Here is a 24032-nt window from a genome sequence, read left to right on the forward strand (position 1 = left end):
TTTTTGAAACCAAACACAACCAAGAAGTTGCCTTGTTAGCGCAGTAGGTAGCGCGTCAGTCTCATAATCTGAAGGTCGTGAGTTCAAGCCTCACACAGGGCATTCTTTTTGATGTCTGTCATGACTTTTGTCCTCACAAGAGTGCATTGGAATTTGAGAATTAAACTCTGTTTCTGATAAAGTTGCCTGAACACCTATTGGAACTGACGGCATTTTCCTTGTTGAATAGGACTTTGTTCTGGAAATTTGTGTAATAGAGGGAAAAAAGGGGGCATAAAGCATTGTTCTGTTTTTTTTCATAATTTTTGTTCTTAGTGAGCCACAATTTCATTTCTCATGCAGTTCCAAGACATCTGGAAATGTTACAAGTCTTGAGTCAAAGACAATCGTGATGACATATCAGTATTCCAAAAACTTGTCGCAACTGGAAGCAGTGCATCACATGTGCAATTGGAAGTACACCAAACAGAAGTTTTTTTGCTCCGATGCTTTTGATTCTCTCTTGAATTAACAATAAGGTTCCATTCCCATACCGGGAGTCGAACCCGGGTCGCCTGGGTGAAAACCAGGAATCCTGACCGCTAGACCATATGGGAAGCTGAAAACTACTGAATTCAATGTTTCATACAAGCAAAATTTGTCTTGCCGACAGTGTACATTTATTCATGCTAAGTGCAGTACCTTGTTGAAACCAAACACAACCAAGAAGTTGCCTTGTTAGCGCAGTAGGTAGCGCGTCAGTCTCATAATCTGAAGGTCGTGAGTTCAAGCCTCACACAGGGCATTCTTTTTGATGTCTGTAATAGAGGGAAAAAAGGGGGCATAAAGCATTGTTCTGTTTTTTTTCATAATTTTTGTTCTTAGTGAGCCACAATTTCATTTCTCATGCAGTTCCAAGACATCTGGAAATGTTACAAGTCTTGAGTCAAGGACAATCGTGATGACATATCAGTATTCCAAAAACTTGTCGCAACTGGAAGCAGTGCATCACATGTGCAATTGGAAGTACACCAACCAGAAGTTTTTTTGCTCCGATGCTTTTGATTCTCTCTTGAATTAACAATAAGGTTCCATTCCCATACCGGGAGTCGAACCCGGGCCGCCTGGGTGAAAACCAGGAATCCTGACCGCTAGACCATATGGGAAGCTGAAAGCTACTGAATTCAATGTTTCATACAAGCAAAATTTGTCTTGCCGACAGTGTACATTTATTCATGCTAAGTGCAGTACCTTGTTGAAACCAAACACAACCAAGAAGTTGCCTTGTTAGCGCAGTAGGTAGCGCGTCAGTCTCATAATCTGAAGGTCGTGAGTTCAAGCCTCACACAGGGCATTCTTTTTGATGTCTGTCATGACTTTTGTCCTCACAAGAGTGCATTGGAATTTGAGAATTAAACTCTGTTTCTGATAAAGTTGCCTGAACACCTATTGGAACTGACGGCATTTTCCTTGTTGAATAGGACTTTGTTCTGGAAATTTGTGTAATAGAGGAAAAAAGGGGGCATAAAGCATACCGGGAGTCGAACCCGGGCCGCCTGGGTGAAAACCAGGAATCCTGACCGCTAGACCATATGGGAAGCTGAAAGCTACTGAATTCAATGTTTCATACAAGCAAAATTTGTCTTGCCGACAGTGTACATTTATTCATGCTAAGTGCAGTACCTTTTTGAAACCAAACACAACCAAGAAGTTGCCTTGTTTGCGCAGTAGGTAGCGCGTCAGTCTCATAATCTGAAGGTCGTGAGTTCAAGCCTCACACAGGGCATTCTTTTTGATGTCTGTCATGACTTTTGTCCTCACAAGAGTGCATTGGAATTTGAGAATTAAACTCTGTTTCTGATAAAGTTGCCTGAACACCTATTGGAACTGACGGCATTTTCCTTGTTGAATAGGACTTTGTTCTGGAAATTTGTGTAATAGAGGGAAAAAAGGGGGCATAAAGCATTGTTCTGTTTTTTTTCATAATTTTTGTTCTTAGTGAGCCACAATTTCATTTCTCATGCAGTTCCAAGACATCTGGAAATGTTACAAGTCTTGAGTCAAAGACAATCGTGATGACATATCAGTATTCCAAAAACTTGTCGCAACTGGAAGCAGTGCATCACATGTGCAATTGGAAGTACACCAAACAGAAGTTTTTTTGCTCCGATGCTTTTGATTCTCTCTTGAATTAACAATAAGGTTCCATTCCCATACCGGGAGTCGAACCCGGGCCGCCTGGGTGAAAACCAGGAATCCTGACCGCTAGACCATATGGGAAGCTGAAAGCTACTGAATTTAATGTTTCATACAAGCAAAATTTGTCTTGCCGACAGTGTACATTTATTCATGCTAAGTGCAGTACCTTGTTGAAACCAAACACAACCAAGAAGTTGCCTTGTTAGCGCAGTAGGTAGCGCGTCAGTCTCATAATCTGAAGGTCGTGAGTTCAAGCCTCACACAGGGCATTCTTTTTGATGTCTGTCATGACTTTTGTCCTCACAAGAGTGCATTGGAATTTGAGAATTAAACTCTGTTTCTGATAAAGTTGCCTGAACACCTATTGGAACTGACGGCATTTTCCTTGTTGAATAGGACTTTGTTCTGGAAATTTGTGTAATAGAGGAAAAAAGGGGGCATAAAGCATTGTTCTGTTTTTTTTCATAATTTTTGTTCTTAGTGAGCCACAATTCCATTTCTCATGCAGTTCCAAGACATCTGGAAATGTTACAAGTCTTGAGTCAAGGACAATCGTGATGACATATCAGTATTCCAAAAACTTGTCGCAACTGGAAGTAGTGCATCACATGTGCAATTGGAAGTACACCAAACAGAAGTTTTTTTGCTCCGATGCTTTTGATTCTCTCTTGAATTAACAATAAGGTTCCATTCCCATACCGGGAGTCGAACCCGGGCCGCCTGGGTGAAAACCAGAAATCCTGACCGCTAGACCATATGGGAAGCTGAAAGCTACTGAATTCAATGTTTCATACAAGCAAAATTTGTCTTGCCGACAGTGTACATTTATTCATGCTAAGTGCAGTACCTTGTTGAAACCAAACACAACCAAGAAGTTGCCTTGTTAGCGCAGTAGGTAGCGCGTCAGTCTCATAATCTGAAGGTCGTGAGTTCAAGCCTCACACAGGGCATTCTTTTTGATGTCTGTCATGACTTTTGTCCTCACAAGAGTGCATTGGAATTTGAGAATTAAACTCTGTTTCTGATAAAGTTGCCTGAACACCTATTGGAACTGACGGCATTTTCCTTGTTGAATAGGACTTTGTTCTGGAAATTTGTGTAATAGAGGAAAAAAGGGGGCATAAAGCATTGTTCTGTTTTTTTTCATAATTTTTGTTCTTAGTGAGCCACAATTCCATTTCTCATGCAGTTCCAAGACATCTGGAAATGTTACAAGTCTTGAGTCAAGGACAATCGTGATGACATATCAGTATTCCAAAAACTTGTCGCAACTGGAAGTAGTGCATCACATGTGCAATTGGAAGTACACCAAACAGAAGTTTTTTTGCTCCGATGCTTTTGATTCTCTCTTGAATTAACAATAAGGTTCCATTCCCATACCGGGAGTCGAACCCGGGCCGCCTGGGTGAAAACCAGAAATCCTGACCGCTAGACCATATGGGAAGCTGAAAGCTACTGAATTCAATGTTTCATACAAGCAAAATTTGTCTTGCCGACAGTGTACATTTATTCATGCTAAGTGCAGTACCTTGTTGAAACCAAACACAACCAAGAAGTTGCCTTGTTAGCGCAGTAGGTAGCGCGTCAGTCTCATAATCTGAAGGTCGTGAGTTCAAGCCTCACACAGGGCATTCTTTTTGATGTCTGTCATGACTTTTGTCCTCACAAGAGTGCATTGGAATTTGAGAATTAAACTCTGTTTCTGATAAAGTTGCCTGAACACCTATTGGAACTGACGGCATTTTCCTTGTTGAATAGGACTTTGTTCTGGAAATTTGTGTAATAGAGGAAAAAAGGGGGCATAAAGCATTGTTCTGGTCTTTTTCATAATTTTTGTTCTTAGTGAGCCACAATTCCATTTCTCATGCAGTTCCAAGACATCTGTAAATGTTACAAGTCTTGAGTCAAGGACAATCGTGATGACATATCAGTATTCCAAAAACTTGTCGCAACTGGAAGCAGTGCATCACATGTGCAATTGGAAGTACACCAAACAGAAGTTTTTTTGCTCCGATGCTTTTGATTCTCTCTTGAATTAACAATAAGGTTCCATTCCCATACCGGGAGTCGAACCCGGGCCGCCTGGGTGAAAACCAGGAATCCTGACCGCTAGACCATATGGGAAGCTGAAAGCTACTGAATTCAATGTTTCATACAAGCAAAATTTGTCTTGCCGACAGTGTACATTTATTCATGCTAAGTGCAGTACCTTTTTGAAACCAAACACAACCAAGAAGTTGCCTTGTTAGCGCAGTAGGTAGCGCGTCAGTCTCATAATCTGAAGGTCGTGAGTTCAAGCCTCACACAGGGCATTCTTTTTGATGTCTGTCATGACTTTTGTCCTCACAAGAGTGCATTGGAATTTGAGAATTAAACTCTGTTTCTGATAAAGTTGCCTGAACACCTATTGGAACTGACGGCATTTTCCTTGTTGAATAGGACTTTGTTCTGGAAATTTGTGTAATAGAGGAAAAAAGGGTGCATAAAGCATTGTTCTGTTTTTTTTTCATAATTTTTGTTCTTAGTGAGCCACAATTCCATTTCTCATGCAGTTCCAAGACATCTGGAAATGTTACAAGTCTTGAGTCAAGGACAATCGTGATGACATATCAGTATTCCAAAAACTTGTCGCAACTGGAAGCAGTGCATCACATGTGCAATTGGAAGTACACCAAACAGAAGTTTTTTTGCTCCGATGCTTTTGATTCTCTCTTGAATTAACAATAAGGTTCCATTCCCATACCGGGAGTCGAACCCGGGCCGCCTGGGTGAAAACCAGGAATCCTGACCGCTAGACCATATGGGAAGCTGAAAGCTACTGAATTCAATGTTTCATACAAGCAAAATTTGTCTTGCCGACAGTGTACACTTATTCATGCTAAGTGCAGTACCTTTTTGAAACCAAACACAACCAAGAAGTTGCCTTGTTAGCGCAGTAGGTAGCGCGTCAGTCTCATAATCTGAAGGTCGTGAGTTCAAGCCTCACACAGGGCATTCTTTTTGATGTCTGTCATGACTTTTGTCCTCACAAGAGTGCATTGGAATTTGAGAATTAAACTCTGTTTCTGATAAAGTTGCCTGAACACCTATTGGAACTGACGGCATTTTCCTTGTTGAATAGGACTTTGTTCTGGAAATTTGTGTAATAGAGGAAAAAAGGGGGCATAAAGCATTGTTCTTTTTTTTTTCATAATTTTTGTTCTTAGTGAGCCACAATTCCATTTCTCATGCAGTTCCAAGACATCTGGAAATGTTACAAGTCTTGAGTCAAGGACAATCGTGATGACATATCAGTATTCCAAAAACTTGTCGCAACTGGAAGTAGTGCATCACATGTGCAATTGGAAGTACACCAAACAGAAGTTTTTTTGCTCCGATGCTTTTGATTCTCTCTTGAATTAACAATAAGGTTCCATTCCCATACCGGGAGTCGAACCCAGGCCGCCTGGGTGAAAACCAGAAATCCTGACCGCTAGACCATATGGGAAGCTGAAAGCTACTGAATTCAATGTTTCATACAAGCAAAATTTGTCTTGCCGACAGTGTACATTTAGTCATGCTAAGTGCAGTACCTTGTTGAAACCAAACACAACCAAGAAGTTGCCTTGTTAGCGCAGTAGGTAGCGCGTCAGTCTCATAATCTGAAGGTCGTGAGTTCAAGCCTCACACAGGGCATTCTTTTTGATGTCTGTCATGACTTTTGTCCTCACAAGAGTGCATTGGAATTTGAGAATTAAACTCTGTTTCTGATAAAGTTGCCTGAACACCTATTGGAACTGACGGCATTTTCCTTGTTGAATAGGACTTTGTTCTGGAAATTTGTGTAATAGAGGGAAAAAAGGGGGCATAAAGCATTGTTCTGTTTTTTTCATAATTTTTGTTCTTAGTGAGCCACAATTTCATTTCTCATGCAGTTCCAAGACATCTGGAAATGTTACAAGTCTTGAGTCAAAGACAATCGTGATGACATATCAGTATTCCAAAAACTTGTCGCAACTGGAAGCAGTGCATCACATGTGCAATTGGAAGTACACCAAACAGAAGTTTTTTTGCTCCGATGCTTTTGATTCTCTCTTGAATTAACAATAAGGTTCCATTCCCATACCGGGAGTCGAACCCGGGCCGCCTGGGTGAAAGCCAGGAATCCTGACCGCTAGACCATATGGGAAGCTGAAAGCTACTGAATTCAATGTTTCATACAAGCAAAATTTGTCTTGCCGACAGTGTACATTTATTCATGCTAAGTGCAGTACCTTGTTGAAACCAAACACAACCAAGAAGTTGCCTTGTTAGCGCAGTAGGTAGCGCGTCAGTCTCATAATCTGAAGGTCGTGAGTTCAAGCCTCACACAGGGCATTCTTTTTGATGTCTGTCATGACTTTTGTCCTCACAAGAGTGCATTGAAATTTGAGAATTAAACTCTGTTTCTGATAAAGTTGCCTGAACACCTATTGGAACTGACGGCATTTTCCTTGTTGAATAGGACTTTGTTCTGGAAATTTGTGTAATAGAGGAAAAAAGGGGGCATAAAGCATTGTTCTGGTCTTTTTCATAATTTTTGTTCTTAGTGAGCCACAATTCCATTTCTCATGCAGTTCCAAGACATCTGGAAATGTTACAAGTCTTGAGTCAAGGACAATCGTGATGACATATCAGTATTCCAAAAACTTGTCGCAACTGGAAGCAGTGCATCACATGTGCACTGTCAATTGGAAGTACACCAAACTGAAGTTTTTTTGCTCCGATGCTTTTGATTCTCTCTTGAATTAACAATAAGGTTCCATTCCCATACCGGGAGTCGAACCCGGGCCGCCTGGGTGAAAACCAGGAATCCTGACCGCTAGACCATATGGAAAGCTGAAAGCTACTGAATTCAATGTTTCATACAAGCAAAATTTGTCTTGCCGACAGTGTACATTTATTCATGCTAAGTGCAGTACCTTGTTGAAACCAAACACAACCAAGAAGTTGCCTTGTTAGCGCAGTAGGTAGCGCGTCAGTCTCATAATCTGAAGGTCGTGAGTTCAAGCCTCACACAGGGCATTCTTTTTGATGTCTGTCATGACTTTTGTCCTCACAAGAGTGCATTGGAATTTGAGAATTAAACTCTGTTTCTGATAAAGTTGCCTGAACACCTATTGGAACTGACGGCATTTTCCTTGTTGAATAGGACTTTGTTCTGGAAATTTGTGTAATAGAGGAAAAAAGGGGGCATAAAGCATTGTTCTGGTCTTTTTCATAATTTTTGTTCTTAGTGAGCCACAATTCCATTTCTCATGCAGTTCCAAGACATCTGGAAATGTTACAAGTCTTGAGTCAAGGACAATCGTGATGACATATCAGTATTCCAAAAACTTGTCGCAACTGGAAGCAGTGCATCACATGTGCAATTGGAAGTACACCAAACAGAAGTTTTTTTGCTCCGATGCTTTTGATTCTCTCTTGAATTAACAATAAGGTTCCATTCCCATACCGGGAGTCGAACCCGGGCCGCCTGGGTGAAAACCAGGAATCCTGACCGCTAGACCATATGGGAAGCTGAAAGCTACTGAATTCAATGTTTCATACAAGCAAAATTTGTCTTGCCGACAGTGTACATTTATTCATGCTAAGTGCAGTACCTTTTTGAAACCAAACACAACCAAGAAGTTGCCTTGTTAGCGCAGTAGGTAGCGCGTCAGTCTCATAATCTGAAGGTCGTGAGTTCAAGCCTCACACAGGGCATTCTTTTTGATGTCTGTCATGACTTTTGTCCTCACAAGAGTGTATTGGAATTTGAGAATTAAACTCTGTTTCTGATAAAGTTGCCTGAACACCTATTGGAACTGACGGCATTTTCCTTGTTGAATAGGACTTTGTTCTGGAAATTTGTGTAATAGAGGAAAAAAGGGGGCATAAAGCATTGTTCTGGTCTTTTTCATAATTTTTGTTCTTAGTGAGCCACAATTCCATTTCTCATGCAGTTCCAAGACATCTGGAAATGTTACAAGTCTTGAGTCAAGGACAATCGTGATGACATATCAGTATTCCAAAAACTTGTCGCAACTGGAAGCAGTGCATCACATGTGCACTGCCAATTGGAAGTACACCAAACTGAAGTTTTTTTGCTCCGATGCTTTTGATTCTCTCTTGAATTAACAATAAGGTTCCATTCCCATACCGGTAGTCGAACCCGGGCCGCCTGGGTGAAAACCAGGAATCCTGACCGCTAGACCATATGGGAAGCTGAAAGCTACTGAATTCAATGTTTCATACAAGCAAAATTTGTCTTGCCGACAGTGTACATTTATTCATGCTAAGTGCAGTACCTTGTTGAAACCAAACACAACCAAGAAGTTGCCTTGTTAGCGCAGTAGGTAGCGCGTCAGTCTCATAATCTGAAGGTCGTGAGTTCAAGCCTCACACAGGGCATTCTTTTTGATGTCTGTCATGACTTTTGTCCTCACAAGAGTGCATTGGAATTTGAGAATTAAACTCTGTTTCTGATAAAGTTGCCTGAACACCTATTGGAACTGACGGCATTTTCCTTGTTGAATAGGACTTTGTTCTGGAAATTTGTGTAATAGAGGAAAAAAGGGGGCATAAAGCATTGTTCTGGTCTTTTTCATAATTTTTGTTCTTAGTGAGCCACAATTCCATTTCTCATGCAGTTCCAAGACATCTGGAAATGTTACAAGTCTTGAGTCAAGGACAATCGTGATGACATATCAGTATTCCAAAAACTTGTCGCAACTGGAAGCAGTGCATCACATGTGCAATTGGAAGTACACCAAACAGAAGTTTTTTTGCTCCGATGCTTTTGATTCTCTCTTGAATTAACAATAAGGTTCCATTCCCATACCGGGAGTCGAACCCGGGCCGCCTGGGTGAAAACCAGGAATCCTGACCGCTAGACCATATGGGAAGCTGAAAGCTACTGAATTCAATGTTTCATACAAGCAAAATTTGTCTTGCCGACAGTGTACATTTATTCATGCTAAGTGCAGTACCTTTTTGAAACCAAACACAACCAAGAAGTTGCCTTGTTAGCGCAGTAGGTAGCGCGTCAGTCTCATAATCTGAAGGTCGTGAGTTCAAGCCTCACACAGGGCATTCTTTTTGATGTCTGTCATGACTTTTGTCCTCACAAGAGTGCATTGGAATTTGAGAATTAAACTCTGTTTCTGATAAAGTTGCCTGAACACCTATTGGAACTGACGGCATTTTCCTTGTTGAATAGGACTTTGTTCTGGAAATTTGTGTAATAGAGGAAAAAAGGGGGCATAAAGCATTGTTCTGGTCTTTTTCATAATTTTTGTTCTTAGTGAGCCACAATTCCATTTCTCATGCAGTTCCAAGACATCTGGAAATGTTACAAGTCTTGAGTCAAGGACAATCGTGATGACATATCAGTATTCCAAAAACTTGTCGCAACTGGAAGCAGTGCATCACATGTGCACTGCCAATTGGAAGTACACCAAACTGAAGTTTTTTTGCTCCGATGCTTTTGATTCTCTCTTGAATTAACAATAAGGTTCCATTCCCATACCGATAGTCGAACCCGGGCCGCCTGGGTGAAAACCAGGAATCCTGACCGCTAGACCATATGGGAAGCTGAAAGCTACTGAATTCAATGTTTCATACAAGCAAAATTTGTCTTGCCGACAGTGTACATTTATTCATGCTAAGTGCAGTACCTTGTTGAAACCAAACACAACCAAGAAGTTGCCTTGTTAGCGCAGTAGGTAGCGCGTCAGTCTCATAATCTGAAGGTCGTGAGTTCAAGCCTCACACAGGGCATTCTTTTTGATGTCTGTCATGACTTTTGTCCTCACAAGAGTGCATTGGAATTTGAGAATTAAACTCTGTTTCTGATAAAGTTGCCTGAACACCTATTGGAACTGACGGCATTTTCCTTGTTGAATAGGACTTTGTTCTGGAAATTTGTGTAATAGAGGAAAAAAGGGGGCATAAAGCATTGTTCTGGTCTTTTTCATAATTTTTGTTCTTAGTGAGCCACAATTCCATTTCTCATGCAGTTCCAAGACATCTGGAAATGTTACAAGTCTTGAGTCAAGGACAATCGTGATGACATATCAGTATTCCAAAAACTTGTCGCAACTGGAAGCAGTGCATCACATGTGCAATTGGAAGTACACCAAACAGAAGTTTTTTTGCTCCGATGCTTTTGATTCTCTCTTGAATTAACAATAAGGTTCCATTCCCATACCGGGAGTCGAACCCGGGCCGCCTGGGTGAAAACCAGGAATCCTGACCGCTAGACCATATGGGAAGCTGAAAGCTACTGAATTCAATGTTTCATACAAGCAAAATTTGTCTTGCCGACAGTGTACATTTATTCATGCTAAGTGCAGTACCTTGTTGAAACCAAACACAACCAAGAAGTTGCCTTGTTAGCGCAGTAGGTAGCGCGTCAGTCTCATAATCTGAAGGTCGTGAGTTCAAGCCTCACACAGGGCATTCTTTTTGATGTCTGTCATGACTTTTGTCCTCACAAGAGTGCATTGGAATTTGAGAATTAAACTCTGTTTCTGATAAAGTTGCCTGAACACCTATTGGAACTGACGGCATTTTCCTTGTTGAATAGGACTTTGTTCTGGAAATTTGTGTAATAGAGGAAAAAAGGGGGCATAAAGCATTGTTCTGGTCTTTTTCATAATTTTTGTTCTTAGTGAGCCACAATTCCATTTCTCATGCAGTTCCAAGACATCTGGAAATGTTACAAGTCTTGAGTCAAGGACAATCGTGATGACATATCAGTATTCCAAAAACTTGTCGCAACTGGAAGCAGTGCATCACATGTGCAATTGGAAGTACACCAAACAGAAGTTTTTTTGCTCCGATGCTTTTGATTCTCTCTTGAATTAACAATAAGGTTCCATTCCCATACCGGGAGTCGAACCCGGGCCGCCTGGGTGAAAACCAGGAATCCTGACCGCTAGACCATATGGGAAGCTGAAAGCTACTGAATTCAATGTTTCATACAAGCAAAATTTGTCTTGCCGACAGTGTACATTTATTCATGCTAAGTGCAGTACCTTTTTGAAACCAAACACAACCAAGAAGTTGCCTTGTTAGCGCAGTAGGTAGCGCGTCAGTCTCATAATCTGAAGGTCGTGAGTTCAAGCCTCACACAGGGCATTCTTTTTGATGTCTGTCATGACTTTTGTCCTCACAAGAGTGCATTGGAATTTGAGAATTAAACTCTGTTTCTGATAAAGTTGCCTGAACACCTATTGGAACTGACGGCATTTTCCTTGTTGAATAGGACTTTGTTCTGGAAATTTGTGTAATAGAGGAAAAAAGGGGGCATAAAGCATTGTTCTGGTCTTTTTCATAATTTTTGTTCTTAGTGAGCCACAATTCCATTTCTCATGCAGTTCCAAGACATCTGGAAATGTTACAAGTCTTGAGTCAAGGACAATCGTGATGACATATCAGTATTCCAAAAACTTGTCGCAACTGGAAGCAGTGCATCACATGTGCACTGCCAATTGGAAGTACACCAAACTGAAGTTTTTTTGCTCCGATGCTTTTGATTCTCTCTTGAATTAACAATAAGGTTCCATTCCCATACCGGTAGTCGAACCCGGGCCGCCTGGGTGAAAACCAGGAATCCTGACCGCTAGACCATATGGGAAGCTGAAAGCTACTGAATTCAATGTTTCATACAAGCAAAATTTGTCTTGCCGACAGTGTACATTTATTCATGCTAAGTGCAGTACCTTGTTGAAACCAAACACAACCAAGAAGTTGCCTTGTTAGCGCAGTAGGTAGCGCGTCAGTCTCATAATCTGAAGGTCGTGAGTTCAAGCCTCACACAGGGCATTCTTTTTGATGTCTGTCATGACTTTTGTCCTCACAAGAGTGCATTGGAATTTGAGAATTAAACTCTGTTTCTGATAAAGTTGCCTGAACACCTATTGGAACTGACGGCATTTTCCTTGTTGAATAGGACTTTGTTCTGGAAATTTGTGTAATAGAGGAAAAAAGGGGGCATAAAGCATTGTTCTGGTCTTTTTCATAATTTTTGTTCTTAGTGAGCCACAATTCCATTTCTCATGCAGTTCCAAGACATCTGGAAATGTTACAAGTCTTGAGTCAAGGACAATCGTGATGACATATCAGTATTCCAAAAACTTGTCGCAACTGGAAGCAGTGCATCACATGTGCAATTGGAAGTACACCAAACAGAAGTTTTTTTGCTCCGATGCTTTTGATTCTCTCTTGAATTAACAATAAGGTTCCATTCCCATACCGGGAGTCGAACCCGGGCCGCCTGGGTGAAAACCAGGAATCCTGACCGCTAGACCATATGGGAAGCTGAAAGCTACTGAATTCAATGTTTCATACAAGCAAAATTTGTCTTGCCGACAGTGTACATTTATTCATGCTAAGTGCAGTACCTTGTTGAAACCAAACACAACCAAGAAGTTGCCTTGTTAGCGCAGTAGGTAGCGCGTCAGTCTCATAATCTGAAGGTCGTGAGTTCAAGCCTCACACAGGGCATTCTTTTTGATGTCTGTCATGACTTTTGTCCTCACAAGAGTGCATTGGAATTTGAGAATTAAACTCTGTTTCTGATAAAGTTGCCTGAACACCTATTGGAACTGACGGCATTTTCCTTGTTGAATAGGACTTTGTTCTGGAAATTTGTGTAATAGAGGGAAAAAAGGGGGCATAAAGCATTGTTCTGTTTTTTTTCATAATTTTTGTTCTTAGTGAGCCACAATTTCATTTCTCATGCAGTTCCAAGACATCTGGAAATGTTACAAGTCTTGAGTCAAAGACAATCGTGATGACATATCAGTATTCCAAAAACTTGTCGCAACTGGAAGCAGTGCATCACATGTGCAATTGGAAGTACACCAAACAGAAGTTTTTTTGCTCCGATGCTTTTGATTCTCTCTTGAATTAACAATAAGGTTCCATTCCCATACCGGGAGTCGAACCCTGGCCGCCTGGGTGAAAACCAGGAATACTGACCGCTAGACCATATGGGAAGCTGAAAGCTACTGAATTCAATGTTTCATACAAGCAAAATTTGTCTTGCCGACAGTGTACATTTATTCATGCTAAGTGCAGTACCTTGTTGAAACCAAACACAACCAAGAAGTTGCCTTGTTAGCGCAGTAGGTAGCGCGTCAGTCTCATAATCTGAAGGTCGTGAGTTCAAGCCTCACACAGGGCATTCTTTTTGATGTCTGTCATGACTTTTGTCCTCACAAGAGTGCATTGGAATTTGAGAATTAAACTCTGTTTCTGATAAAGTTGCCTGAACACCTATTGGAACTGACGGCATTTTCCTTGTTGAATAGGATTTTGTTCTGGAAATTTGTGTAATAGAGGGAAAAAAGGGGGCATAAAGCATTGTTCTGTTTTTTTTCATAATTTTTGTTCTTAGTGAGCCACAATTTCATTTCTCATGCAGTTCCAAGACATCTGGAAATGTTACAAGTCTTGAGTCAAAGACAATCGTGATGACATATCAGTATTCCAAAAACTTGTCGCAACTGGAAGCAGTGCATCACATGTGCAATTGGAAGTACACCAAACAGAAGTTTTTTTGCTCCGATGCTTTTGATTCTCTCTTGAATTAACAATAAGGTTCCATTCCCATACCGGGAGTCGAACCCTGGCCGCCTGGGTGAAAACCAGGAATACTGACCGCTAGACCATATGGGAAGCTGAAAGCTACTTAATTCAATGTTTCATACAAGCAAAATTTGTCTTGCCGACAGTGTACATTTATTCATGCTAAGTGCAGTACCTTGTTGAAACCAAACACAACCAAGAAGTTGCCTTGTTAGCGCAGTAGGTAGCGCGTCAGTCTCATAATCTGAAGGTCGTGAGTTCAAGCCTCACACAGGGCATTCTTTTTGATGTCTGTCATGACTTTTGTCCTCACAAGAGTGCATTGGAATTTGAGAATTAAACTCTGTTTCTGATAAAGTTGCCTGAACACCTATTGGAACTGACGGCATTTTCCTTGTTGAATAGGACTTTGTTCTGGAAATTTGTGTAATAGAGGGAAAAAAGGGGGCATAAAGCATTGTTCTGTTTTTTTTCATAATTTTTGTTCTTAGTGAGCCACAATTTCATTTCTCATGCAGTTCCAAGACATCTGGAAATGTTACAAGTCTTGAGTCAAGGACAATCGTGATGACATATCAGTATTCCAAAAACTTGTCGCAACTGGAAGCAGTGCATCACATGTGCAATTGGAAGTACACCAAACAGAAGTTTTTTTGCTCCGATGCTTTTGATTCTCTCTTGAATTAACAATAAGGTTCCATTCCCATACCGGGAGTCGAACCCGGGCCGCCTGGGTGAAAACCAGGAATCCTGACCGCTAGACCATATGGGAAGCTGAAAGCTACTGAATTCAATGTTTCATACAAGCAAAATTTGTCTTGCCGACAGTGTACATTTATTCATGCTAAGTGCAGTACCTTTTTGAAACCAAACACAACCAAGAAGTTGCCTTGTTAGCGCAGTAGGTAGCGCATCAGTCTCATAATCTGAAGGTCGTGAGTTCAAGCCTCACACAGGGCATTCTTTTTGATGTCTGTCATGACTTTTGTCCTCACAAGAGTGCATTGGAATTTGAGAATTAAACTCTGTTTCTGATAAAGTTGCCTGAACACCTATTGGAACTGACGGCATTTTCCTTGTTGAATAGGACTTTGTTCTGGAAATTTGTGTAATAGAGGGAAAAAAGGGGGCATAAAGCATTGTTCTGTTTTTTTTTCATAATTTTTGTTCTTAGTGAGCCACAATTTCATTTCTCATGCAGTTCCAAGACATCTGGAAATGTTACAAGTCTTGAGTCAAGGACAATCGTGATGACATATCAGTATTCCAAAAACTTGTCGCAACTGGAAGCAGTGCATCACATGTGCAATTGGAAGTACACCAAACAGAAGTTTTTTTGCTCCGATGCTTTTGATTCTCTCTTGAATTAACAATAAGGTTCCATTCCCATACCGGGAGTCGAACCCGGGCCGCCTGGGTGAAAACCAGGAATCCTGACCGCTAGACCATATGGGAAGCTGAAAGCTACTGAATTCAATGTTTCATACAAGCAAAATTTGTCTTGCCGACAGTGTACATTTATTCATGCTAAGTGCAGTACCTTTTTGAAACCAAACACAACCAAGAAGTTGCCTTGTTAGCGCAGTAGGTAGCGCATCAGTCTCATAATCTGAAGGTCGTGAGTTCAAGCCTCACACAGGGCCTTCTTTTTGATGTCTGTCATGACTTTTGTCCTCACAAGAGTGCATTGGAATTTGAGAATTAAGTGCAGTACCTTGTTGAAACCAAACACAACCAAGAAGTTGCCTTGTTAGCGCAGTAGGTAGCGCGTCAGTCTCATAATCTGAAGGTCGTGAGTTCAAGCCTCACACAGGGCATTCTTTTTGATGTCTGTCATGACTTTTGTCCTCACAAGAGTGCATTGGAATTTGAGAATTAAACTCTGTTTCTGATAAAGTTGCCTGAACACCTATTGGAACTGACGGCATTTTCCTTGTTGAATAGGACTTTGTTCTGGAAATTTGTGTAATAGAGGAAAAAAGGGGGCATAAAGCATTGTTCTGGTCTTTTTCATAATTTTTGTTCTTAGTGAGCCACAATTCCATTTCTCATGCAGTTCCAAGACATCTGGAAATGTTACAAGTCTTGAGTCAAGGACAATCGTGATGACATATCAGTATTCCAAAAACTTGTCGCAACTGGAAGCAGTGCATCACATGTGCACTGTCAATTGGAAGTACACCAAACCGAAGTTTTTTTGCTCCGATGCTTTTGATTCTCTCTTGAATTAACAATAAGGTTCCATTCCCATACCGGGAGTCGAACCCGGGCCGCCTGGGTGAAAACCAGGAATCCTGACCGCTAGACCATATGGGAAGCTGAAAGCTACTGAATTCAATGTTTCATACAAGCAAAATTTGTCTTGCCGACAGTGTACATTTATTCATGCTAAGTGCAGTGCATTGTTCTGGTCTTTTTCATAATTTTTGTTCTTAGTGAGCCACAATTCCATTTCTCATGCAGTTCCAAGACATCTGGAAATGTTACAAGTCTTGAGTCAAGGACAATCGTGATGACATATCAGTATTCCAAAAACTTATAAAACTTATAAAGCATTGTTCTGACGGCATTTTCCTTGTTGAATAGGACTTTGTTCTGGAAATTTGTGTAATAGAGGAAAAAAGGGGGCATAAAGCATTGTTCTGGTCTTTTTCATAATTTTTGTTCTTAGTGAGCCACAATTCCATTTCTCATGCAGTTCCAAGACATCTGGAAATGTTACAAGTCTTGAGTCAAGGACAATCGTGATGACATATCAGTATTCCAAAAACTTGTCGCAACTGGAAGCAGTGCATCACATGTGCACTGTCAATTGGAAGTACACCAAACTGAAGTTTTTTTGCTCCGATGCTTTTGATTCTCTCTTGAATTAACAATAAGGTTCCATTCCCATACCGGGAGTCGAACCCGGGCCGCCTGGGTGAAAACCAGGAATCCTGACCGCTAGACCATATGGGAAGCTGAAAGCTACTGAATTCAATGTTTCATACAAGCAAAATTCGTCTTGCCGACAGTGTACATTTATTCATGCTAAGTGCAGTACCTTGTTGAAACCAAACACAACCAAGAAGTTGCCTTGTTAGCGCAGTAGGTAGCGCGTCAGTCTCATAATCTGAAGGTCGTGAGTTCAAGCCTCACACAGGGCATTCTTTTTGATGTCTGTCATGACTTTTGTCCTCACAAGAGTGCATTGGAATTTGAGAATTAAACTCTGTTTCTGATAAAGTTGCCTGAACACCTATTGGAACTGACGGCATTTTCCTTGTTGAATAGGACTTTGTTCTGGAAATTTGTGTAATAGAGGAAAAAAGGGGGCATAAAGCATTGTTCTGTTTTTTTTCATAATTTTTGTTCTTATTGAGCCACAATTCCATTTCTCATGCAGTTCCAAGACATCTGGAAATGTTACAAGTCTTGAGTCAAGGACAATCGTGATGACATATCAGTATTCCAAAAACTTGTCGCAACTGGAAGCAGTGCATCACATGTGCAATTGGAAGTACACCAAACAGAAGTTTTTTTGCTCCGATGCTTTTGATTCTCTCTTGAATTAACAATAAGGTTCCATTCCCATACCGGGAGTCGAACCCGGGCCGCCTGGGTGAAAACCAGGAATCCTGACCGCTAGACCATATGGGAAGCTGAAAGTTACTGAATTCAATGTTTCATACAAGCAAAATTTGTCTTGCCGACAGTGTACATTTATTCATGCTAAGTGCAGTACCTTGTTGAAACCAAACACAACCAAGAAGTTGCCTTGTTAGCGCAGTAGGTAGCGCGTCAGTCTCATAATCTGAAGGTCGTGAGTTCAAGCCTCACACAGGGCATTCTTTTTGATGTCTGTCATGACTTTTGTCCTCACAAGAGTGCATTGGAATTTGAGAATTAAACTCTGTTTCTGATAAAGTTGCCTGAACACCTATTGGAACTGACAGCATTTTCCTTGTTGAATAGGACTTTGTTCTGGAAATTTGTGTAATAGAGGAAAAAAGGGGGCATAAAGCATTGTTCTGGTCTTTTTCATAATTTTTGTTCTTAGTGAGCCACAATTCCATTTCTCATGCAGTTCCAAGACATCTGTAAATGTTACAAGTCTTGAGTCAAGGACAATCGTGATGACATATCAGTATTCCAAAAACTTGTCGCAACTGGAAGCAGTGCATCACATGTGCAATTGGAAGTACACCAAACAGAAGTTTTTTTGCTCCGATGCTTTTGATTCTCTCTTGAATTAACAATAAGGTTCCATTCCCATACCGGGAGTCGAATCCGGGCCGCCTGGGTGAAAACCAGGAATCCTGACCGCTAGACCATATGGGAAGCTGAAAGCTACTGAATTCAATGTTTCATACAAGCAAAATTTGTCTTGCCGACAGTGTACATTTATTCATGCTAAGTGCAGTACCTTTTTGAAACCAAACACAACCAAGAAGTTGCCTTGTTAGCGCAGTAGGTAGCGCATCAGTCTCATAATCTGAAGGTCGTGAGTTCAAGCCTCACACAGGGCATTCTTTTTGATGTCTGTCATGACTTTTGTCCTCACAAGAGTGCATTGGAATTTGAGAATTAAACTCTGTTTCTGATAAAGTTGCCTGAACACCTATTGGAACTGACGGCATTTTCCTTGTTGAATAGGACTTTGTTCTGGAAATTTGTGTAATAGAGGGAAAAAAGGGGGCATAAAGCATTGTTCTGTTTTTTTTTCATAATTTTTGTTCTTAGTGAGCCACAATTTCATTTCTCATGCAGTTCCAAGACATCTGGAAATGTTACAAGTCTTGAGTCAAGGACAATCGTGATGACATATCAGTATTCCAAAAACTTGTCGCAACTGGAAGCAGTGCATCACATGTGCAATTGGAAGTACACCAAACAGAAGTTTTTTTGCTCCGATGCTTTTGATTCTCTCTTGAATTAACAATAAGGTTCCATTCCCATACCGGGAGTCGAACCCGGGCCGCCTGGGTGAAAACCAGGAATCCTGACCGCTAGACCATATGGGAAGCTGAAAGCTACTGAATTCAATGTTTCATACAAGCAAAATTTGTCTTGCCGACAGTGTACATTTATTCATGCTAAGTGCAGTACCTTTTTGAAACCAAACACAACCAAGAAGTTGCCTTGTTAGCGCAGTAGGTAGCGCATCAGTCTCATAATCTGAAGGTCGTGAGTTCAAGCCTCACACAGGGCCTTCTTTTTGATGTCTGTCATGACTTTTGTCCTCACAAGAGTGCATTGGAATTTGAGAATTAAGTGCAGTACCTTGTTGAAACCAAACACAACCAAGAAGTTGCCTTGTTAGCGCAGTAGGTAGCGCGTCAGTCTCATAATCTGAAGGTCGTGAGTTCAAGCCTCACACAGGGCATTCTTTTTGATGTCTGTCATGACTTTTGTCCTCACAAGAGTGCATTGGAATTTGAGAATTAAACTCTGTTTCTGATAAAGTTGCCTGAACACCTATTGGAACTGACGGCATTTTCCTTGTTGAATAGGACTTTGTTCTGGAAATTTGTGTAATAGAGGGAAAAAAGGGGGCATAAAGCATTGTTCTGTTTTTTTTCATAATTTTTGTTCTTAGTGAGCCACAATTTCATTTCTCATGCAGTTCCAAGACATCTGGAAATGTTACAAGTCTTGAGTCAAAGACAATCGTGATGACATATCAGTATTCCAAAAACTTGTCGCAACTGGAAGCAGTGCATCACATGTGCAATTGGAAGTACACCAAACAGAAGTTTTTTTGCTCCGATGCTTTTGATTCTCTCTTGAATTAACAATAAGGTTCCATTCCCATACCGGGAGTCGAACCCGGGCCGCCTGGGTGAAAACCAGGAATCCTGACCGCTAGACCATATGGGAAGCTGAAAGCTACTGAATTCAATGTTTCATACAAGCAAAATTTGTCTTGCCGACAGTGTACATTTATTCATGCTAAGTGCAGTACCTTGTTGAAACCAAACACAACCAAGAAGTTGCCTTGTTAGCGCAGTAGGTAGCGCGTCAGTCTCATAATCTGAAGGTCGTGAGTTCAAGCCTCACACAGGGCATTCTTTTTGATGTCTGTCATGACTTTTGTCCTCACAAGAGTGCATTGGAATTTGAGAATTAAACTCTGTTTCTGATAAAGTTGCCTGAACACCTATTGGAACTGACGGCATTTTCCTTGTTGAATAGGACTTTGTTCTGGAAATTTGTGTAATAGAGGAAAAAAGGGGGCATAAAGCATTGTTCTGGTCTTTTTCATAATTTTTGTTCTTAGTGAGCCACAATTCCATTTCTCATGCAGTTCCAAGACATCTGGAAATGTTACAAGTCTTGAGTCAAGGACAATCGTGATGACATATCAGTATTCCAAAAACTTGTCGCAACTGGAAGCAGTGCATCACATGTGCACTGTCAATTGGAAGTACACCAAACCGAAGTTTTTTTGCTCCGATGCTTTTGATTCTCTCTTGAATTAACAATAAGGTTCCATTCCCATACCGGGAGTCGAACCCGGGCCGCCTGGGTGAAAACCAGGAATCCTGACCGCTAGACCATATGGGAAGCTGAAAGTTACTGAATTCAATGTTTCATACAAGCAAAATTTGTCTTGCCGACAGTGTACATTTATTCATGCTAAGTGCAGTACCTTGTTGAAACCAAACACAACCAAGAAGTTGCCTTGTTAGCGCAGTAGGTAGCGCGTCAGTCTCATAATCTGAAGGTCGTGAGTTCAAGCCTCACACAGGGCATTCTTTTTGATGTCTGTCATGACTTTTGTCCTCACAAGAGTGCATTGGAATTTGAGAATTAAACTCTGTTTCTGATAAAGTTGCCTGAACACCTATTGGAACTGACAGCATTTTCCTTGTTGAATAGGACTTTGTTCTGGAAATTTGTGTAATAGAGGAAAAAAGGGGGCATAAAGCATTGTTCTGGTCTTTTTCATAATTTTTGTTCTTAGTGAGCCACAATTCCATTTCTCATGCAGTTCCAAGACATCTGTAAATGTTACAAGTCTTGAGTCAAGGACAATCGTGATGACATATCAGTATTCCAAAAACTTGTCGCAACTGGAAGCAGTGCATCACATGTGCAATTGGAAGTACACCAAACAGAAGTTTTTTTGCTCCGATGCTTTTGATTCTCTCTTGAATTAACAATAAGGTTCCATTCCCATACCGGGAGTCGAATCCGGGCCGCCTGGGTGAAAACCAGGAATCCTGACCGCTAGACCATATGGGAAGCTGAAAGCTACTGAATTCAATGTTTCATACAAGCAAAATTTGTCTTGCCGACAGTGTACATTTATTCATGCTAAGTGCAGTACCTTTTTGAAACCAAACACAACCAAGAAGTTGCCTTGTTAGCGCAGTAGGTAGCGCATCAGTCTCATAATCTGAAGGTCGTGAGTTCAAGCCTCACACAGGGCATTCTTTTTGATGTCTGTCATGACTTTTGTCCTCACAAGAGTGCATTGGAATTTGAGAATTAAACTCTGTTTCTGATAAAGTTGCCTGAACACCTATTGGAACTGACGGCATTTTCCTTGTTGAATAGGACTTTGTTCTGGAAATTTGTGTAATAGAGGGAAAAAAGGGGGCATAAAGCATTGTTCTGTTTTTTTTTCATAATTTTTGTTCTTAGTGAGCCACAATTTCATTTCTCATGCAGTTCCAAGACATCTGGAAATGTTACAAGTCTTGAGTCAAGGACAATCGTGATGACATATCAGTATTCCAAAAACTTGTCGCAACTGGAAGCAGTGCATCACATGTGCAATTGGAAGTACACCAAACAGAAGTTTTTTTGCTCCGATGCTTTTGATTCTCTCTTGAATTAACAATAAGGTTCCATTCCCATACCGGGAGTCGAACCCGGGCCGCCTGGGTGAAAACCAGGAATCCTGACCGCTAGACCATATGGGAAGCTGAAAGCTACTGAATTCAATGTTTCATACAAGCAAAATTTGTCTTGCCGACAGTGTACATTTATTCATGCTAAGTGCAGTACCTTTTTGAAACCAAACACAACCAAGAAGTTGCCTTGTTAGCGCAGTAGGTAGCGCGTCAGTCTCATAATCTGAAGGTCGTGAGTTCAAGCCTCACACAGGGCATTCTTTTTGATGTCTGTCATGACTTTTGTCCTCACAAGAGTGCATTGGAATTTGAGAATTAAACTCTGTTTCTGATAAAGTTGCCTGAACACCTATTGGAACTGACGGCATTTTCCTTGTTGAATAGGACTTTGTTCTGGAAATTTGTGTAATAGAGGAAAAAAGGGGGCATAAAGCATTGTTCTGTTTTTTTTTTCATAATTTTTGTTCTTAGCGAGCCACAATTCCATTTCTCATGCAGTTCCAAGACATCTGGAAATGTTACAAGTCTTGAGTCAAGGACAATCGTGATGACATATCAGTATTCCAAAAACTTGTCGCAACTGGAAGCAGTGCATCACATGTGCAATTGGAAGTACACCAAACAGAAGTTTTTTTGCTCCGATGCTTTTGATTCTCTCTTGAATTAACAATAAGGTTCCATTCCCATACCGGGAGTCGAACCCGGGCCGCCTGGGTGAAAACCAGGAATCCTGACCGCTAGACCATATGGGAAGCTGAAAGCTACTGAATTCAATGTTTCATACAAGCAAAATTTGTCTTGCCGACAGTGTACATTTATTCATGCTAAGTGCAGTACCTTGTTGAAACCAAACACAACCAAGAAGTTGCCTTGTTAGCGCAGTAGGTAGCACGTCAGTCTCATAATCTGAAGGTCGTGAGTTCAAGCCTCACACAGGGCATTCTTTTTGATGTCTGTCATGACTTTTGTCCTCACAAGAGTGCATTGGAATTTGAGAATTAAACTCTGTTTCTGATAAAGTTGCCTGAACACCTATTGGAACTGACGGCATTTTCCTTGTTGAATAGGACTTTGTTCTGGAAATTTGTGTAATAGAGGGAAAAAAGGTGGCATAAAGCATTGTTCTGTTTATTTTCATAATTTTTGTTCTTAGTAAGCCACAATTTCATTTCTCATGCAGTTCTAAGACATCTGGAAATGTTACAAGTCTTGAGTCAAGGACAATCGTGATGACATATCAGTATTCCAAAAACTTGTCGCAACTGGAAGCAGTGCATCACATGTGCAATTGGAAGTACACCAAACAGAAGTTTTTTTGCTCCGATGCTTTTGATTCTCTCTTGAATTAACAATAAGGTTCCATTCCCATACCGGGAGTCGAACCCGGGCCGCCTGGGTGAAAACCAGGAATCCTGACCGCTAGACCATATGGGAAGCTGAAAGCTACTGAATTCAATGTTTCATACAAGCAAAATTTGTCTTGCCGACAGTGTACATTTATTCATGCTAAGTGCAGTACCTTTTTGAAACCAAACACAACCAAGAAGTTGCCTTGTTAGCGCAGTAGGTAGCGCGTCAGTCTCATAATCTGAAGGTCGTGAGTTCAAGCCTCACACAGGGCATTCTTTTTGATGTCTGTCATGACTTTTGTCCTCACAAGAGTGCATTGGAATTTGAGAATTAAACTCTGTTTCTGATAAAGTTGCCTGAACACCTATTGGAACTGACGGCATTTTCCTTGTTGAATAGGACTTTGTTCTGGAAATTTGTGTAATAGAGGAAAAAAGGGGGCATAAAGCATTGTTCTGTTTTTTTTTCATAATTTTTGTTCTTAGCGAGCCACAATTCCATTTCTCATGCAGTTCCAAGACATCTGGAAATGTTACAAGTCTTGAGTCAAGGACAATCGTGATGACATATCAGTATTCCAAAAACTTGTCGCAACTGGAAGCAGTCCATCACATGTGCAATTGGAAGTACACCAAACAGAAGTTTTTTTGCTCCGATGCTTTTGATTCTCTCTTGAATTAACAATAAGGTTCCATTCCCATACCGGGAGTCGAACCCGGGCCGCCTGGGTGAAAACCAGGAATCCTGACCGCTAGACCATATGGGAAGCTGAAAGCTACTGAATTCAATGTTTCATACAAGCAAAATTTGTCTTGCCGACAGTGTACATTTATTCATGCTAAGTGCAGTACCTTTTTGAAACCAAACACAACCAAGAAGTTGCCTTGTTAGCGCAGTAGGTAGCGCGTCAGTCTCATAATCTGAAGGTCGTGAGTTCAAGCCTCACACAGGGCATTCTTTTTGATGTCTGTCATGACTTTTGTCCTCACAAGAGTGCATTGGAATTTGAGAATTAAACTCTGTTTCTGATAAAGTTGCCTGAACACCTATTGGAACTGACGGCATTTT

At 40.9% G+C, this 24032-nt stretch overlaps 70 non-coding genes across 70 annotated transcripts; 37 read left to right on the forward strand and 33 right to left on the reverse strand.

Annotated features, from left to right (window-relative positions):
• Positions 1-29: 29 nt before the first annotated feature.
• Positions 30-102, forward strand: TRNAM-CAU (transfer RNA methionine (anticodon CAU)). The gene has a single exon. It is a non-coding gene; the product is annotated as a tRNA-Met (tRNA).
• A 422-nt stretch (positions 103-524) lies between these two features.
• On the reverse strand, positions 525-596 carry TRNAE-UUC (transfer RNA glutamic acid (anticodon UUC)). The gene has a single exon. It is a non-coding gene; the product is annotated as a tRNA-Glu (tRNA).
• A 115-nt stretch (positions 597-711) lies between these two features.
• Positions 712-784, forward strand: TRNAM-CAU (transfer RNA methionine (anticodon CAU)). Its single transcript has one exon. It is a non-coding gene; the product is annotated as a tRNA-Met (tRNA).
• Positions 785-1073: 289 nt separating this feature from the next.
• TRNAE-UUC (transfer RNA glutamic acid (anticodon UUC)) lies at positions 1074-1145 on the reverse strand. Its single transcript has one exon. It is a non-coding gene; the product is annotated as a tRNA-Glu (tRNA).
• A 115-nt stretch (positions 1146-1260) lies between these two features.
• Positions 1261-1333, forward strand: TRNAM-CAU (transfer RNA methionine (anticodon CAU)). Its single transcript has one exon. It is a non-coding gene; the product is annotated as a tRNA-Met (tRNA).
• A 359-nt stretch (positions 1334-1692) lies between these two features.
• On the forward strand, positions 1693-1765 carry TRNAM-CAU (transfer RNA methionine (anticodon CAU)). Its single transcript has one exon. It is a non-coding gene; the product is annotated as a tRNA-Met (tRNA).
• Positions 1766-2187: 422 nt separating this feature from the next.
• On the reverse strand, positions 2188-2259 carry TRNAE-UUC (transfer RNA glutamic acid (anticodon UUC)). The gene has a single exon. It is a non-coding gene; the product is annotated as a tRNA-Glu (tRNA).
• Positions 2260-2374: 115 nt separating this feature from the next.
• TRNAM-CAU (transfer RNA methionine (anticodon CAU)) lies at positions 2375-2447 on the forward strand. Its single transcript has one exon. It is a non-coding gene; the product is annotated as a tRNA-Met (tRNA).
• Positions 2448-2868: 421 nt separating this feature from the next.
• Positions 2869-2940, reverse strand: TRNAE-UUC (transfer RNA glutamic acid (anticodon UUC)). The gene has a single exon. It is a non-coding gene; the product is annotated as a tRNA-Glu (tRNA).
• Positions 2941-3055: 115 nt separating this feature from the next.
• Positions 3056-3128, forward strand: TRNAM-CAU (transfer RNA methionine (anticodon CAU)). Its single transcript has one exon. It is a non-coding gene; the product is annotated as a tRNA-Met (tRNA).
• Positions 3129-3549: 421 nt separating this feature from the next.
• TRNAE-UUC (transfer RNA glutamic acid (anticodon UUC)) lies at positions 3550-3621 on the reverse strand. The gene has a single exon. It is a non-coding gene; the product is annotated as a tRNA-Glu (tRNA).
• Positions 3622-3736: 115 nt separating this feature from the next.
• Positions 3737-3809, forward strand: TRNAM-CAU (transfer RNA methionine (anticodon CAU)). Its single transcript has one exon. It is a non-coding gene; the product is annotated as a tRNA-Met (tRNA).
• A 421-nt stretch (positions 3810-4230) lies between these two features.
• On the reverse strand, positions 4231-4302 carry TRNAE-UUC (transfer RNA glutamic acid (anticodon UUC)). Its single transcript has one exon. It is a non-coding gene; the product is annotated as a tRNA-Glu (tRNA).
• Positions 4303-4417: 115 nt separating this feature from the next.
• On the forward strand, positions 4418-4490 carry TRNAM-CAU (transfer RNA methionine (anticodon CAU)). The gene has a single exon. It is a non-coding gene; the product is annotated as a tRNA-Met (tRNA).
• Positions 4491-4912: 422 nt separating this feature from the next.
• Positions 4913-4984, reverse strand: TRNAE-UUC (transfer RNA glutamic acid (anticodon UUC)). The gene has a single exon. It is a non-coding gene; the product is annotated as a tRNA-Glu (tRNA).
• Positions 4985-5099: 115 nt separating this feature from the next.
• TRNAM-CAU (transfer RNA methionine (anticodon CAU)) lies at positions 5100-5172 on the forward strand. Its single transcript has one exon. It is a non-coding gene; the product is annotated as a tRNA-Met (tRNA).
• A 421-nt stretch (positions 5173-5593) lies between these two features.
• Positions 5594-5665, reverse strand: TRNAE-UUC (transfer RNA glutamic acid (anticodon UUC)). Its single transcript has one exon. It is a non-coding gene; the product is annotated as a tRNA-Glu (tRNA).
• Positions 5666-5780: 115 nt separating this feature from the next.
• On the forward strand, positions 5781-5853 carry TRNAM-CAU (transfer RNA methionine (anticodon CAU)). Its single transcript has one exon. It is a non-coding gene; the product is annotated as a tRNA-Met (tRNA).
• A 421-nt stretch (positions 5854-6274) lies between these two features.
• Positions 6275-6346, reverse strand: TRNAE-UUC (transfer RNA glutamic acid (anticodon UUC)). The gene has a single exon. It is a non-coding gene; the product is annotated as a tRNA-Glu (tRNA).
• A 115-nt stretch (positions 6347-6461) lies between these two features.
• On the forward strand, positions 6462-6534 carry TRNAM-CAU (transfer RNA methionine (anticodon CAU)). Its single transcript has one exon. It is a non-coding gene; the product is annotated as a tRNA-Met (tRNA).
• Positions 6535-6961: 427 nt separating this feature from the next.
• On the reverse strand, positions 6962-7033 carry TRNAE-UUC (transfer RNA glutamic acid (anticodon UUC)). Its single transcript has one exon. It is a non-coding gene; the product is annotated as a tRNA-Glu (tRNA).
• Positions 7034-7148: 115 nt separating this feature from the next.
• On the forward strand, positions 7149-7221 carry TRNAM-CAU (transfer RNA methionine (anticodon CAU)). The gene has a single exon. It is a non-coding gene; the product is annotated as a tRNA-Met (tRNA).
• A 421-nt stretch (positions 7222-7642) lies between these two features.
• TRNAE-UUC (transfer RNA glutamic acid (anticodon UUC)) lies at positions 7643-7714 on the reverse strand. Its single transcript has one exon. It is a non-coding gene; the product is annotated as a tRNA-Glu (tRNA).
• Positions 7715-7829: 115 nt separating this feature from the next.
• Positions 7830-7902, forward strand: TRNAM-CAU (transfer RNA methionine (anticodon CAU)). The gene has a single exon. It is a non-coding gene; the product is annotated as a tRNA-Met (tRNA).
• A 427-nt stretch (positions 7903-8329) lies between these two features.
• TRNAE-UUC (transfer RNA glutamic acid (anticodon UUC)) lies at positions 8330-8401 on the reverse strand. The gene has a single exon. It is a non-coding gene; the product is annotated as a tRNA-Glu (tRNA).
• A 115-nt stretch (positions 8402-8516) lies between these two features.
• TRNAM-CAU (transfer RNA methionine (anticodon CAU)) lies at positions 8517-8589 on the forward strand. The gene has a single exon. It is a non-coding gene; the product is annotated as a tRNA-Met (tRNA).
• A 421-nt stretch (positions 8590-9010) lies between these two features.
• On the reverse strand, positions 9011-9082 carry TRNAE-UUC (transfer RNA glutamic acid (anticodon UUC)). Its single transcript has one exon. It is a non-coding gene; the product is annotated as a tRNA-Glu (tRNA).
• A 115-nt stretch (positions 9083-9197) lies between these two features.
• On the forward strand, positions 9198-9270 carry TRNAM-CAU (transfer RNA methionine (anticodon CAU)). The gene has a single exon. It is a non-coding gene; the product is annotated as a tRNA-Met (tRNA).
• A 614-nt stretch (positions 9271-9884) lies between these two features.
• On the forward strand, positions 9885-9957 carry TRNAM-CAU (transfer RNA methionine (anticodon CAU)). Its single transcript has one exon. It is a non-coding gene; the product is annotated as a tRNA-Met (tRNA).
• A 421-nt stretch (positions 9958-10378) lies between these two features.
• Positions 10379-10450, reverse strand: TRNAE-UUC (transfer RNA glutamic acid (anticodon UUC)). The gene has a single exon. It is a non-coding gene; the product is annotated as a tRNA-Glu (tRNA).
• A 115-nt stretch (positions 10451-10565) lies between these two features.
• On the forward strand, positions 10566-10638 carry TRNAM-CAU (transfer RNA methionine (anticodon CAU)). Its single transcript has one exon. It is a non-coding gene; the product is annotated as a tRNA-Met (tRNA).
• Positions 10639-11059: 421 nt separating this feature from the next.
• TRNAE-UUC (transfer RNA glutamic acid (anticodon UUC)) lies at positions 11060-11131 on the reverse strand. Its single transcript has one exon. It is a non-coding gene; the product is annotated as a tRNA-Glu (tRNA).
• Positions 11132-11246: 115 nt separating this feature from the next.
• TRNAM-CAU (transfer RNA methionine (anticodon CAU)) lies at positions 11247-11319 on the forward strand. Its single transcript has one exon. It is a non-coding gene; the product is annotated as a tRNA-Met (tRNA).
• Positions 11320-11746: 427 nt separating this feature from the next.
• TRNAE-UUC (transfer RNA glutamic acid (anticodon UUC)) lies at positions 11747-11818 on the reverse strand. Its single transcript has one exon. It is a non-coding gene; the product is annotated as a tRNA-Glu (tRNA).
• A 115-nt stretch (positions 11819-11933) lies between these two features.
• Positions 11934-12006, forward strand: TRNAM-CAU (transfer RNA methionine (anticodon CAU)). Its single transcript has one exon. It is a non-coding gene; the product is annotated as a tRNA-Met (tRNA).
• Positions 12007-12427: 421 nt separating this feature from the next.
• Positions 12428-12499, reverse strand: TRNAE-UUC (transfer RNA glutamic acid (anticodon UUC)). The gene has a single exon. It is a non-coding gene; the product is annotated as a tRNA-Glu (tRNA).
• A 115-nt stretch (positions 12500-12614) lies between these two features.
• TRNAM-CAU (transfer RNA methionine (anticodon CAU)) lies at positions 12615-12687 on the forward strand. The gene has a single exon. It is a non-coding gene; the product is annotated as a tRNA-Met (tRNA).
• Positions 12688-13109: 422 nt separating this feature from the next.
• Positions 13110-13181, reverse strand: TRNAE-UUC (transfer RNA glutamic acid (anticodon UUC)). Its single transcript has one exon. It is a non-coding gene; the product is annotated as a tRNA-Glu (tRNA).
• A 115-nt stretch (positions 13182-13296) lies between these two features.
• Positions 13297-13369, forward strand: TRNAM-CAU (transfer RNA methionine (anticodon CAU)). Its single transcript has one exon. It is a non-coding gene; the product is annotated as a tRNA-Met (tRNA).
• A 422-nt stretch (positions 13370-13791) lies between these two features.
• TRNAE-UUC (transfer RNA glutamic acid (anticodon UUC)) lies at positions 13792-13863 on the reverse strand. Its single transcript has one exon. It is a non-coding gene; the product is annotated as a tRNA-Glu (tRNA).
• A 115-nt stretch (positions 13864-13978) lies between these two features.
• TRNAM-CAU (transfer RNA methionine (anticodon CAU)) lies at positions 13979-14051 on the forward strand. Its single transcript has one exon. It is a non-coding gene; the product is annotated as a tRNA-Met (tRNA).
• A 422-nt stretch (positions 14052-14473) lies between these two features.
• TRNAE-UUC (transfer RNA glutamic acid (anticodon UUC)) lies at positions 14474-14545 on the reverse strand. Its single transcript has one exon. It is a non-coding gene; the product is annotated as a tRNA-Glu (tRNA).
• Positions 14546-14660: 115 nt separating this feature from the next.
• Positions 14661-14733, forward strand: TRNAM-CAU (transfer RNA methionine (anticodon CAU)). Its single transcript has one exon. It is a non-coding gene; the product is annotated as a tRNA-Met (tRNA).
• A 423-nt stretch (positions 14734-15156) lies between these two features.
• TRNAE-UUC (transfer RNA glutamic acid (anticodon UUC)) lies at positions 15157-15228 on the reverse strand. Its single transcript has one exon. It is a non-coding gene; the product is annotated as a tRNA-Glu (tRNA).
• Positions 15229-15343: 115 nt separating this feature from the next.
• TRNAM-CAU (transfer RNA methionine (anticodon CAU)) lies at positions 15344-15416 on the forward strand. The gene has a single exon. It is a non-coding gene; the product is annotated as a tRNA-Met (tRNA).
• Positions 15417-15517: 101 nt separating this feature from the next.
• On the forward strand, positions 15518-15590 carry TRNAM-CAU (transfer RNA methionine (anticodon CAU)). The gene has a single exon. It is a non-coding gene; the product is annotated as a tRNA-Met (tRNA).
• Positions 15591-16017: 427 nt separating this feature from the next.
• On the reverse strand, positions 16018-16089 carry TRNAE-UUC (transfer RNA glutamic acid (anticodon UUC)). The gene has a single exon. It is a non-coding gene; the product is annotated as a tRNA-Glu (tRNA).
• A 570-nt stretch (positions 16090-16659) lies between these two features.
• Positions 16660-16731, reverse strand: TRNAE-UUC (transfer RNA glutamic acid (anticodon UUC)). Its single transcript has one exon. It is a non-coding gene; the product is annotated as a tRNA-Glu (tRNA).
• Positions 16732-16846: 115 nt separating this feature from the next.
• On the forward strand, positions 16847-16919 carry TRNAM-CAU (transfer RNA methionine (anticodon CAU)). The gene has a single exon. It is a non-coding gene; the product is annotated as a tRNA-Met (tRNA).
• Positions 16920-17340: 421 nt separating this feature from the next.
• Positions 17341-17412, reverse strand: TRNAE-UUC (transfer RNA glutamic acid (anticodon UUC)). The gene has a single exon. It is a non-coding gene; the product is annotated as a tRNA-Glu (tRNA).
• Positions 17413-17527: 115 nt separating this feature from the next.
• On the forward strand, positions 17528-17600 carry TRNAM-CAU (transfer RNA methionine (anticodon CAU)). The gene has a single exon. It is a non-coding gene; the product is annotated as a tRNA-Met (tRNA).
• Positions 17601-18021: 421 nt separating this feature from the next.
• Positions 18022-18093, reverse strand: TRNAE-UUC (transfer RNA glutamic acid (anticodon UUC)). Its single transcript has one exon. It is a non-coding gene; the product is annotated as a tRNA-Glu (tRNA).
• A 115-nt stretch (positions 18094-18208) lies between these two features.
• TRNAM-CAU (transfer RNA methionine (anticodon CAU)) lies at positions 18209-18281 on the forward strand. Its single transcript has one exon. It is a non-coding gene; the product is annotated as a tRNA-Met (tRNA).
• Positions 18282-18704: 423 nt separating this feature from the next.
• On the reverse strand, positions 18705-18776 carry TRNAE-UUC (transfer RNA glutamic acid (anticodon UUC)). The gene has a single exon. It is a non-coding gene; the product is annotated as a tRNA-Glu (tRNA).
• Positions 18777-18891: 115 nt separating this feature from the next.
• Positions 18892-18964, forward strand: TRNAM-CAU (transfer RNA methionine (anticodon CAU)). Its single transcript has one exon. It is a non-coding gene; the product is annotated as a tRNA-Met (tRNA).
• Positions 18965-19065: 101 nt separating this feature from the next.
• On the forward strand, positions 19066-19138 carry TRNAM-CAU (transfer RNA methionine (anticodon CAU)). The gene has a single exon. It is a non-coding gene; the product is annotated as a tRNA-Met (tRNA).
• Positions 19139-19560: 422 nt separating this feature from the next.
• TRNAE-UUC (transfer RNA glutamic acid (anticodon UUC)) lies at positions 19561-19632 on the reverse strand. The gene has a single exon. It is a non-coding gene; the product is annotated as a tRNA-Glu (tRNA).
• A 115-nt stretch (positions 19633-19747) lies between these two features.
• TRNAM-CAU (transfer RNA methionine (anticodon CAU)) lies at positions 19748-19820 on the forward strand. Its single transcript has one exon. It is a non-coding gene; the product is annotated as a tRNA-Met (tRNA).
• A 427-nt stretch (positions 19821-20247) lies between these two features.
• On the reverse strand, positions 20248-20319 carry TRNAE-UUC (transfer RNA glutamic acid (anticodon UUC)). Its single transcript has one exon. It is a non-coding gene; the product is annotated as a tRNA-Glu (tRNA).
• Positions 20320-20434: 115 nt separating this feature from the next.
• TRNAM-CAU (transfer RNA methionine (anticodon CAU)) lies at positions 20435-20507 on the forward strand. Its single transcript has one exon. It is a non-coding gene; the product is annotated as a tRNA-Met (tRNA).
• Positions 20508-20928: 421 nt separating this feature from the next.
• Positions 20929-21000, reverse strand: TRNAE-UUC (transfer RNA glutamic acid (anticodon UUC)). The gene has a single exon. It is a non-coding gene; the product is annotated as a tRNA-Glu (tRNA).
• Positions 21001-21115: 115 nt separating this feature from the next.
• TRNAM-CAU (transfer RNA methionine (anticodon CAU)) lies at positions 21116-21188 on the forward strand. Its single transcript has one exon. It is a non-coding gene; the product is annotated as a tRNA-Met (tRNA).
• Positions 21189-21611: 423 nt separating this feature from the next.
• Positions 21612-21683, reverse strand: TRNAE-UUC (transfer RNA glutamic acid (anticodon UUC)). The gene has a single exon. It is a non-coding gene; the product is annotated as a tRNA-Glu (tRNA).
• A 115-nt stretch (positions 21684-21798) lies between these two features.
• On the forward strand, positions 21799-21871 carry TRNAM-CAU (transfer RNA methionine (anticodon CAU)). The gene has a single exon. It is a non-coding gene; the product is annotated as a tRNA-Met (tRNA).
• A 423-nt stretch (positions 21872-22294) lies between these two features.
• Positions 22295-22366, reverse strand: TRNAE-UUC (transfer RNA glutamic acid (anticodon UUC)). The gene has a single exon. It is a non-coding gene; the product is annotated as a tRNA-Glu (tRNA).
• A 115-nt stretch (positions 22367-22481) lies between these two features.
• On the forward strand, positions 22482-22554 carry TRNAM-CAU (transfer RNA methionine (anticodon CAU)). The gene has a single exon. It is a non-coding gene; the product is annotated as a tRNA-Met (tRNA).
• A 422-nt stretch (positions 22555-22976) lies between these two features.
• On the reverse strand, positions 22977-23048 carry TRNAE-UUC (transfer RNA glutamic acid (anticodon UUC)). Its single transcript has one exon. It is a non-coding gene; the product is annotated as a tRNA-Glu (tRNA).
• Positions 23049-23163: 115 nt separating this feature from the next.
• Positions 23164-23236, forward strand: TRNAM-CAU (transfer RNA methionine (anticodon CAU)). Its single transcript has one exon. It is a non-coding gene; the product is annotated as a tRNA-Met (tRNA).
• A 422-nt stretch (positions 23237-23658) lies between these two features.
• Positions 23659-23730, reverse strand: TRNAE-UUC (transfer RNA glutamic acid (anticodon UUC)). The gene has a single exon. It is a non-coding gene; the product is annotated as a tRNA-Glu (tRNA).
• A 115-nt stretch (positions 23731-23845) lies between these two features.
• On the forward strand, positions 23846-23918 carry TRNAM-CAU (transfer RNA methionine (anticodon CAU)). Its single transcript has one exon. It is a non-coding gene; the product is annotated as a tRNA-Met (tRNA).
• Positions 23919-24032: the final 114 nt, after the last annotated feature.

Source organism: Crinia signifera, chromosome 4 (assembly GCF_055691185.1).
Source record: "Crinia signifera chromosome 4, ASM5569118v1, whole genome shotgun sequence".
In the NCBI taxonomy this organism is placed as follows: domain Eukaryota; kingdom Metazoa; phylum Chordata; class Amphibia; order Anura; family Myobatrachidae; genus Crinia; species Crinia signifera.